Below are 10,553 nucleotides of genomic sequence, written 5' to 3' on the forward strand. Positions count from 1 at the left end.
TCCACCTCCTTCCTGATGGTAACAGTGAGAAGAGGAATGTCCTGGGTGATGAAGTCCTTAATGAGGCCTCTCTGAGTCACCGCTACATGAAGATGTCCTGGACACAACGGAGGCCTGTCCCCAGGGCGGAGCTGACTAACTTCATAAATTACTACCAGTCTTGCCGCTGTCTTTTAGAGTGCTGTCAAAGAATCAGATGAATTTCAATGGACGTCCGTGGACATCATTGTCAGTCGTTGCCACACAGTCTGGTGTGGGGCGGGGCTCCAATGCGTAGGATCGAAAGCAGGTGCAGAAAGCTGTAGTGTCGGGCACACCTCGCCACTATCGAGGACATGTTCGCAATATGGTGCCAAAAGAAGGCTGCGTGCATCATTCAGGACCTTCGCCAGACCAAACATGCCCTCTGCACATTCCTACCCCCTGGGGTGGGATGGGGGATTGTAGCGTGCTGTGGTGGATGTAGAGGAGTCTGGAAATAGAAAATCACATTTTTATCAAGAACCACTTCTTCCACTCAGTTTAGTCGTTTCTAAACACATGAACACATGAACTCTCCCCGGCAATTCCCTTTTAAAATTTCTATTTATTTTATTTATCGCAATTTATAGTGCTGTACAGAAAATAAAAATAATGCTTAGTGAGAGATAACGTAGGATCAGAGGATGGGAGTTATATACAGTCCTCTAGCAGTCGACGTTAAGTACAAATGACAACCGGAGCTGCACAAGGCATGGGAAAATAGCAATATTACGGTGGTCATTGTATGATCTCAATATGTAGGTAGTTTGAGAAAGTCCAGTTGTCGCTGGATACTCAGAGAGGGAATTTGTGTAATGCCTTCTGAATGGATTTTTAGAGTATGTTTTGGTTGAGCCCATTAGAAAAAGGCAATTGTGGATTGTGTACTGTGTTGTGTTTCGACCAGGTAGATTAAGATACAGGAATGTTTGAGAGGCAGTGATTGTAATATGATCAAATTTGTCCTGCAGTCTGAGAGCGAGAAGATAAAATCAGAGTTACGAGCATTTCATACAGTAAGTGGAACTGCAGTAACACGAGTGAGGAGAATATAAGTGTTCAAAGGGTTAATTTTATTGTCAAAGTCCGCATGTACAATACAACTCTGAGATTTGTCTGCTCCAGACAGCAATGAACTACCGAGAGACCATCGGTTTTCATGAAAGGACAAACATCAACCCCGGCTCGAAAAAAGTAAAGAAACAAATCTCGCAGACCCCAAAATGCCTCCTCCCCCGCAGCAAAAAAAAACAAAAAACAATAGTGACAATAAAAGAACCGGACCACGTCACTCGCGGAAATAAAGTCAGGGATGAAATCAGCCCTCGACCCCCTCACTCGCATGGAAAAACAAAGGCAACAACAGTCGCCGACCACGTCACTGGCTGAAATAAAATCAGGGACCATAACTGTCCTCGACCCCGTTACTGGCAGAAAATAACAGGGAACTATGTCTGGAGCCGTCCAGGAGGATTGGAAAGTGGCTCTAGCATAGCTGACGGAAAATCCACAATGGCGAGTGCTTTTGGGGGGCAATTGGAAAGGTGCATCCCAAATAAGAATAAATATTCGAAAGGGAGGATGAGGCAACCATGGCTGATACTGGAAAGTAAAGACAGCATGAGGGCAAAAGTGAGGGCTTATAATACAACAAGCATCAATGGGAAGCCGGAGGTTTGGAACCCTTTAAAAATGGCTAATAATATAGAAAATACCATTTTTTCAGACATATGATATTAAAAGGGATGCGAGAGTGGATGTTAGAAAGCTGGGAAAATGACGCTGAAGAAACAGTAATGGGGGAAAAAGAAAAGGGACGAACTGAATGAATATTTTGCGCTAGGCTGCTCTGTGGAAGACACCAGCATAATGGCACCGAGGAACACGTGTCAGAGGGCATCAGTGAGAGTGGATATTATGGCTCTGGAGAAGGTGCCCGTGGAGCTGAAAGGTCTGAAGTTAGATGTCATCGGGACCAGTTGGACTACACCCAGTGTTCTGAAAGTGGTAACTGAAGAGATTCTGTCAGCGCTCCTTCACGTATCATTATATGTACACCAGCTCCATGACAAAGAAAGCCCAGCAGTGTCTCTACTTTATTGAGAAGGCTGCCACCCATCATCCGCATCACATTCTACAGGGGTTGTATTGACAGCATCCTGAGCAGCTGTATCACTGCCTGGTTCGGAAATTGCACCATCTCGGATCGCAAGACCATGCGGCGGATCGTGACGTCAGCTGAGAAGATCATCGGGGTCTGTCTTCCCGCCATTACGGACATTTACACTACACGCTACATCCGCAAAGCAAACAGCATCATGAAGGACCCCACGCACCCTTCTTACGAACTCTTCTCCCACCTGCCGTCTGTGAAAAGGCACCGAAGCATTCGGGTTCTCACGAACAGACTATGTAACAATTTCTTCCCCCAAGCTATCAGACTCCTCAATACACAAAACCTGGACTGACACCTTACTGCCCTATTGTCTTGTTTATTATTTGTTGTAATGCCTGCACTGTTTTCTGCACTTTATGCAGTCCTGGGTAGGTCTGTAATCTGGTGTAGTTTTTTTTCTGTGTTGTTTTTTACGTAGATTTGTCTAGTTTTTGTACTGTGTCATGTAACACCATGGTCCTGAAAAACGTTGTCTCGTTTTTACTATGTACTGTACCAGCAGTTATTGTCGAAATGACAATTAAGAAATGACTTGACTTGATATTCCAGAATAGATCCTGATGGTTGGAAAACTGAGATTGTCACTCCACTCTGAAGGAAGTTGGACTAAAGAAAGGAAAATATAAGAAATGTAGCCTGACTTCAACGTGTTCAAAAACTCAAAAGATTCGAAGCACATTGAAGATCAAAGACAGTTGAGGAGAAAGGGAGAAGATTTGTCAAATAGTTCATCGTGTGGTACGGTGATGCACCTTGGAAGAAAGGATAAAAAAGTCTCTGAATGGGGAAGGTTTTCAGAAATCAGAGGTGCAAAGAGACCTTGTGCAATATTCCCTAAATGTTTACTTCCAGGCTGAGTCAGCGGTAAAGGAAGGCAAATGCAATTTTAACATTCGGTTCAGGAGGAGCAGAATATAAAAGCAACAATGTAATGTTGACATGTCCGTCATTATAAACCCGATTCTGATCCTGATCTTTATCCCTAATACTGGAAATCTCCTTCATTTACGATACTGACGTCAGTGTTATCCCTCCCCACCCCCGTTCTGACCTAACGGTGTTGAAACAAATTCCACAGCTGTCCAATTATACTATTTGTATTGGAATAATGAATCACCTTTTCCATTACTAAGCATAAATCAAGTAAAACCCTCACTTCAGGGGTAGTGCTACTACGGTGGGTGCTGAACATTGATGCGATGCGGAACATTCTTCAGCTGCGATGGCCGAGTGGTTAAGGCGTTGGACTTGAAATCCAATGGGGATTCCCCGCGCAGGTTCGAACCCTGCTCGCAGCGCTCACACCTACAACCCCACTGCCAATAAAATTTAACACCCTTGATGCTGTCTGAGCGCTGCACCCTCTGTGTTCAGTTGAGAACTGCGTATTTTTACACTCTTCAATACAATTCAATACAATACATTTCTACTCAATGTGCAATGTTCATTTCTATTCCGACTCTGATCAATCCCCTCGAGGCAGCTTAAACTCTCTGCAGTTCGGAATTTTACTGTCTTGTAAAACTAAAAGAATCAAACTCGGAGAACGGATATTTCAGCGACAGTGTAAAGAAGTGGACACGGTCCTTTCGCTCTACGATTCGCATGGCGAGGTATTTTCATCCTCTGTCAGATTCTAATCGCACTCAATTCCTGTGTTACTGTAGTTGTGGCAGAGTCCACCCGAGGGCGTTAGCGTCTCCCTCAGCTGTAGCTGGAGCTTTCCCCTGATCAAATCTCTGGTACGTCTCTGCAGCTGGAGATGCTGCAGATCGCGGGAGCAAGCGGTAGAAGCGAGCAATATATGGCAGACGACCCACAGTGTCATTGATACAGATCCCCAATCCCTGAGATTCAATGTAGTACAGTTCCCGGCAGTGAGACCATTCGTCAGCCCGACCCACAATATCATTGACTACAGAACCCCAGTCCCTGAGATTCGATGCAGTACAGTTTCTGGCAGTGAGACCATGCGTCAGCCCGACCCACAGTGTCATTGACTACAGATCCCCAATCCCTGAGATTCGATGTAGTACAGTTCCCGGCAGTGAGACCATTCGTCAGGCCGACCCACAGTGTCATTGACTACAGATCCCCAATCCCTGAGATTCGATGTAGCACAGTTCCCGGCAGTGAGACCATTCGTCAGGCCGACCCACAGTGTCATTGACTACAGATCCCCAATCAGTGAGATTCGATGTAGTACAGTTCCCGGCAGTGAGACCATTCGTCAGGCCGACCCACAGTGTCATTGACTACAGATCCCCGATCCCTGAGGTTCGATGTAGTACAGTTCCCGGCAGTGAGACCATTCGTCAGGCCGACCCACAGTGTCATTGTCTACAGATCCCCAATCCCTGAGATTCGATGTAGTACAGTTCCCGGCAGTGAGACCATTCGTCAGACCGACCCACAGTGTCATTGAATACAGATCCCCAATCCCTGAGATTCGATGTAGTACAGTTCCCGGCAGTGAGACCATTCGTCAGGCCGACCCACAGTGTCATTGACTACAGATCCCCAAACAGTGAGATTCGATGTAGTACAGTTCCCGGCACTGAGACCATTCGTCAGACCGACCCACAGTGTCATTAACTGCGGATCCCCAATCCCCGAGATTCGATGTAGTACAGTTCCCGGCAGTGAGACCATTCGTCAGGCCGACACACAGTGTCATTGACTACACATCCCCAATCCCTGATATTCAATGTAATACAGTTCCCGGCAGTGAGACCATTCGTCAGGCCGATGCACACTGTCATTGACTACAGATCCGCAATCCCTGAGATTCGATGCAGTACAGTTCCCGGCAGTGAGACCATTCGTCAGGCCGGCCCACAGTGTCATTGACTACAGATCCCCTATCCCTGAGATTCGATGTAGTACAGTTCCCGGCAGTGAGACCATTCGTCAGGCCGACCCACAGTGTCATTGACTACAGATCCCCAATCCCTGAGATTCGATGTAGTACAGTTCCCGGCAGTGAGACCATTCGTCAGGCCGACCCACAGTGTCATTGACTACAGATCCCCAATCCCTGAATTCGATGTAGTACAGTTCCCGGCAGTGAGACCATTCGTCAGCCCGACCCACAGTGTCATTGACTACAGATCCCCAATCCCTGAGATTCGATGTAGTACAGTTCCCGGCAGTGAGACCATTCGTCAGGCCGACCCACAGTTTCATTGTCTACAGATCCCCAATCCCTGAGATTCGATGTAGTACAGTTCCCGGCAGTGAGACCATTCGTCATGCCAACCCACAGTGTCATTGACTACAGATCCCCGATCCCTGAGATTCGATGTAATACAGTTCCCGACAGTGAGACCATTCGTCAGGCCGACCCACAGTGTCATTGATACAGATCCCCAATCCCTGAGATTCGATGTAGTACAGTTCCCGGCAGTGAGACCATTCGTCCGGCCGACCCACAGTGTCATTGACTACAGATCCCCAATCCCTGAGATTCGATGTAGTACAGTTCCCGGCAGTGAGACCATTCGTCAGGCCGACCCACAGTGTCATTGACTACAGATCCGCAATCCCTGAGATTCGATGTAGTACAGTTCCCCGCAGTGAGACCATTCGTCAGGACGACCCACAGTGTCATTGACTACAGATCCCCAATCCCTGAGATTCGATGCAGTACAGTTCCCGGCAGTGAGACCATTCGTCAGGCCGACTTTGTTTAATTCATAATCCGTTCCTGGCATTTTAAGTCGCCGTTCTGTATGCTCGTCAGCCGGGAGACCAGTTCCATGAGTTTAGATTGTTGCTAAATAGAAAATCCCGAAACGTTACTCCTAGTGTAAGGGAGCACGTCAGTTACTGATGGCTCCCGTCCCGTTATGCCATATGATCACGGCTGCACTTCCCCACGTTTCAAGCTGTCTTCTTTGGCTGTTTCGCAACCCACGATTTCCTTTTATTTTGTTAAAGCGCCCATACCCTATTTAAATCAGCCCTGTGCTGTAACATCCACAACCCTGCCTCGTCGAGTAATCTATGGTATCAGGAATGTATGTACAGACATTCCGCTTTAATTCGTATTTATACGAATATTCTTCATCCTGCAAATTTTCCTCGACTGCACGCCTCATCCATCGCCTTAGATTCAGCCCTTATTCTATATTCTGCAGTGTACTGTGTTAACTTCAGTTGTTCGTCATTCATACATTCCTCACGGGAGGTAAGCCGGTTAAATTGTTCCAAGCTTCTCTGGTGCTACTGTATCCTTCAGCATATATGCGGAGTGAAATTACCGACACCGCATCAGAGCCAACCAATAGGTTTCTATCTGTGTAGAAACCTGTACAGATATATTACAATGCTTTCTCTATTTCTAATTTCCAATCGAGTTGCAATGAACTACAATCTGCAGTTGCCTTGCAAAATACCTGATCCACCCATCTGCTCTCCATCTCTGATTCTTGAACAGTTTCCTTTGACGGTCTCACCGCAACCGATCGTCCTTTATTTAATACTAATCCCAACGAAGTACATGACCTCACACGTTCCGGCAATAAACGCTTTTGTCCAGTTTGCGCCCTCACTGAACGAACCAATTGCAGCCTAAATATTCTCATTGCAACCCGCTGTCCAGCTACGTCAGGTCATCAGCCTCACACAGTAAGGACAGCTCATTAATGAGGGACGATAATAGACCGTCATGACACTGCCGATGAAAATTCTTCCAATCTGCAAAGGAGCAACGTCGACACAGATGGCACCGGATATCAGGTTTGAACCTGGGTGTCTAAGGTTATGAGACAGAAACACACACTCAGCGGTTCAGGAACAGCTTCTTCCCCTCGGCCATCAGAATCCTGAATGGACTTTGAAGCTTTGAACACTACCTCACTTTTTGAATATACAGTATTTCTGTTTTTGCACATTTTTCATGATCTATTCAATATGCGTAATTGATTTAGTTGTGTATTATTATTATTATTATTATTATTATTATTATTATTATTATTATTATTATTATTATTATTCTCTCTGCTAGATTATGTACTGCATTGAATTGTTGCTGCTAAATTAACAAATTTCCCGTCACATGCCGATGATAATAAACCTGATTCTGATTCTGTGTTCAACGCGGTACTTTCACGATTCGATTTTTATTAACGACATGGATTTCGATGTACTGAGTTCTGGTACCGTACCCGACACAAATCCGGAGCCGGTAACACGTTCTTCTATAAATCCTGTTCCCCCAGCTGGGGAGATTCGAGAATTTGTGAAGCTGACATCCCATATTTCTGTCAGTTCAATTCTTGCAGCATTTTTAGCTGAAAATATATACCAGATTAGGAGGTCCTGATTCAGTATTTCAACGCAAAACATTGACAATTTATTCCACCACACGCTCCTCACACCCGCATATGCTGGTCGACGTCTTGAGTTTCGACTGCGCGAAAATAACCGACAGTGACTCAATTCATCTGTATCTGGTGACGGATCTAACCGGGGGGATCATGCATTATACGCAAGTGGTGATTACGTTAAAGTGAACTCAAATTTTTATTTATGCGCAGATCTATGTGTACACAAGCGGAATGAAAAATGTACTTGCTGATGGGTGGGGACAGGTGGAAACTAGCCAAATCGACATGCCAATACAGTTTATTTAGCGACGATATTTTTACTTTGCAACAGAGTGTCTAACAATAGATTCTGATTAGAAACAGGGCGATTGATGCCGGTGTGTTCTACAACTGTACGGATGCAGAGCGCCTCGCTTAGTTCACCAACGTACTTCCTTAAGTTAGACAGCGGACAATTTATCGCACTGAGCAGAATCCTTGCGTCCAAATCAGAACTAACTATGGAATTTTAAGAATTAATGGCGCTAATATAATATTAATTGCCTTTATAATTGAAGAAACAGGAAGAATGGAATCAAGAAGTATATAACGTGTGCCCTCTCTTGCTCCCTCTGTTGAAGGGCAATGTGTAAACGCAAGAACCATTTCTCCACCTCAGTCCAAACGGTGATAATACTTACCAGCTCTGCAGCGTTCGAGTTTAAATGAAGGGACGGAAAGATCCAGTTCGTTTTGTCGGTGAGGTGCCTTACTCTGTGGTCAAGAAAACAGTGGCCGAAAGTGAACATGAAATTGGTAAATTGTCGTGTAACTCTCTCCTTCCAACTGCCTTTAAAACTCCCCCGTTTATTTCTCTTGCCCTGTCTACGATGTGACTCTCTCTCCCTCTCCCCATCCTCCTTTTCCTCCTCCTCCTCCTCACAAGTTCAAGCGAACGGGTGTAAACTGAAATGTCGGGGCGAACAGGTAATATGACATGAAGGAGTAACGATTTTTCAAACAAATCTGCTCCTGGAATTTGGTTCAGTGCTCCGTTAAGACAATACCACCATGTAAAATTTCGGTTACATGAAAACTCTTGAATTTTCAACATAAAAATATTTATATATTCAATAGGAAATATTGTTCAGCCGCGGCTGGGAGGGGGGAGATTGAGATTATGACTGTTTCTCTGAAGTGGGCAGCACGGTCTCTGAAAGCCAAAAGCTTTCGCCGTTTCATATCACTCACTGTACAGACTCCCCATTGCTCTCTTGTCTACCGAGCGACCCCGCCTATTGCCATAGACAAATCGGTTCGCTGACCTTCCGTCAAAATCAACCTCGCCGATTGTCACTGACGCGGTGTAATGGTCCGACATCAACCAATCTCGTCAAACTACGTGCATCCTACCTAGCTCCCATTCGTGCATGCAGATGTCAATCCATTGTGTTATCCAATTGCGGAAAGGGTTTCACCCAAGAGTTGTTCCCTCCCACAGACTCTGACTGCTTCTGCCTCCCGAAAGTCCGGTCAATACTGAGCAAAACTCAGAACAATGTCCCATTATATAACATTCATATCCATATGCTTCTGATCGAAGCTGGGGGCGCTGTCAGGGCGTCGAAATAAAGGCGGGCGACAGAATTTTATCTCCTCACACCTGGGGAGACGGTAGAAGATTTGGTGGAGGTGTCCGGCCGACTTTTGACCGGCAACTGCGGTATGGGGGAGGGGGGAGGATTGAGAAAAAGTCTGGGCAGCCTGATCTTATTGAATGCCAGGGCTGGCTGAAGAGGACTAGAGACTTGCCCTTCTCTCTGTTGTCTGTCTGTTTAAAGAAAATGAATAAACAGGCCTTTCTTGGGCCTGGATGCTCCCCCGTGGATATAATAGTTCGCAATCTATGTCATCAGTTTGCCTGAGGAATCATTTCCAAGTCTGAAACTGGCACAAGATTTATATCTACCGTTTGTTCATGATGCAGAATTGTACAATTTATGTTCTGCGTACTGTCTGTCTTTTCGAGCCTGTAATGATGCTGCAAGTGTTTCATTGTACCTGTCCCTCACCGTCCCTGTGCACACGGCAATAAACCCGACCGGACCTGACAATACTCACTGAGATTTGAGCAGTGATGACCCCGAGCAGATGAGTCAAGGTGATGTAGGCAAACTGAGTGAGTAGGACCAGAGTCCAATATGGGAAATGTATGGTCACCCTCTTCTACAGAGAGACAGCACCTCTGAGTGGATTGAGGTGCATTGAGGAGTGAAGAAGATCAAATCTACATTGTATCGATTGCAGGGTATTGTCTGTAAGACCTCGCACAGTTACTTCCAGCTTTATTGAGATTGCACCTGCGATATATTTTCTCAAAGTCATGTTTTCATTGTCTAACAAGTGTCATACAGAACAAATATTGAATCGCTGCATAAACAGTGTTCAGCGGGTCAGGCAGCATTTGTAGACGGAAAGAGGTAGTACACACAGTAGAAAGCAGCAGAATGGGGCTGAGAGGAAATGTCGCAGCAAACCTGATGGGCCAAACGGCCTAAATCTGCTCCTATATTTTGTGGTTTTATGGCGCTGAATCAGGCGGATGCAGGTTAAACACAGACATGAATGGGGTTGTTGTGGAAGCGATGAATACACAAAATAATTTGAAATCAACACATTAATTTACAGCAGGAAACATTTTTATTCCCTGACCAGGAATCGAACCCGGGCCGCGGCGGTGAGAGCGCCGAATCCTAACCACTAGACCACCAGGGAAGCTGGTAAAGTTCTGACTACAGCAATAGACAACTACCAAACCAGCAAAATATGAAACAAAACCTATAGATGAATAATAATGAATAAATGTGATAAATATTGTCACGAATCTACTGCCCAGCACTTTGCAGACCGCGTGTTTACCCAGTGCTTCTGGTTAAGCTACACTCTGGACTCTGAATGAATCAGTGGGAAACACTCGTTCTCCGGTGTCTTTATAAAGATTGTGACATTTAGATTCTCTTATGAGCCCTGGGTCATTTTTGTTTCTG

The 10,553-nt window shown here is 45.5% G+C and overlaps 2 non-coding genes across 2 annotated transcripts; one reads left to right on the forward strand and one right to left on the reverse strand.

Annotated features, from left to right (window-relative positions):
- Positions 1-3,413: 3,413 nt before the first annotated feature.
- On the forward strand, positions 3,414-3,495 carry trnas-uga (transfer RNA serine (anticodon UGA)). Its single transcript has one exon. It is a non-coding gene; the product is annotated as a tRNA-Ser (tRNA).
- A 6,714-nt stretch (positions 3,496-10,209) lies between these two features.
- Positions 10,210-10,281, reverse strand: trnae-cuc (transfer RNA glutamic acid (anticodon CUC)). Its single transcript has one exon. It is a non-coding gene; the product is annotated as a tRNA-Glu (tRNA).
- Between the last annotated feature and the right edge of the window lie 272 nt (positions 10,282-10,553).

The sequence above is a fragment of the Hemitrygon akajei genome, unplaced genomic scaffold (assembly GCF_048418815.1).
Source record: "Hemitrygon akajei unplaced genomic scaffold, sHemAka1.3 Scf000048, whole genome shotgun sequence".
Taxonomy (NCBI): Eukaryota; Metazoa; Chordata; class Chondrichthyes; order Myliobatiformes; family Dasyatidae; genus Hemitrygon; species Hemitrygon akajei.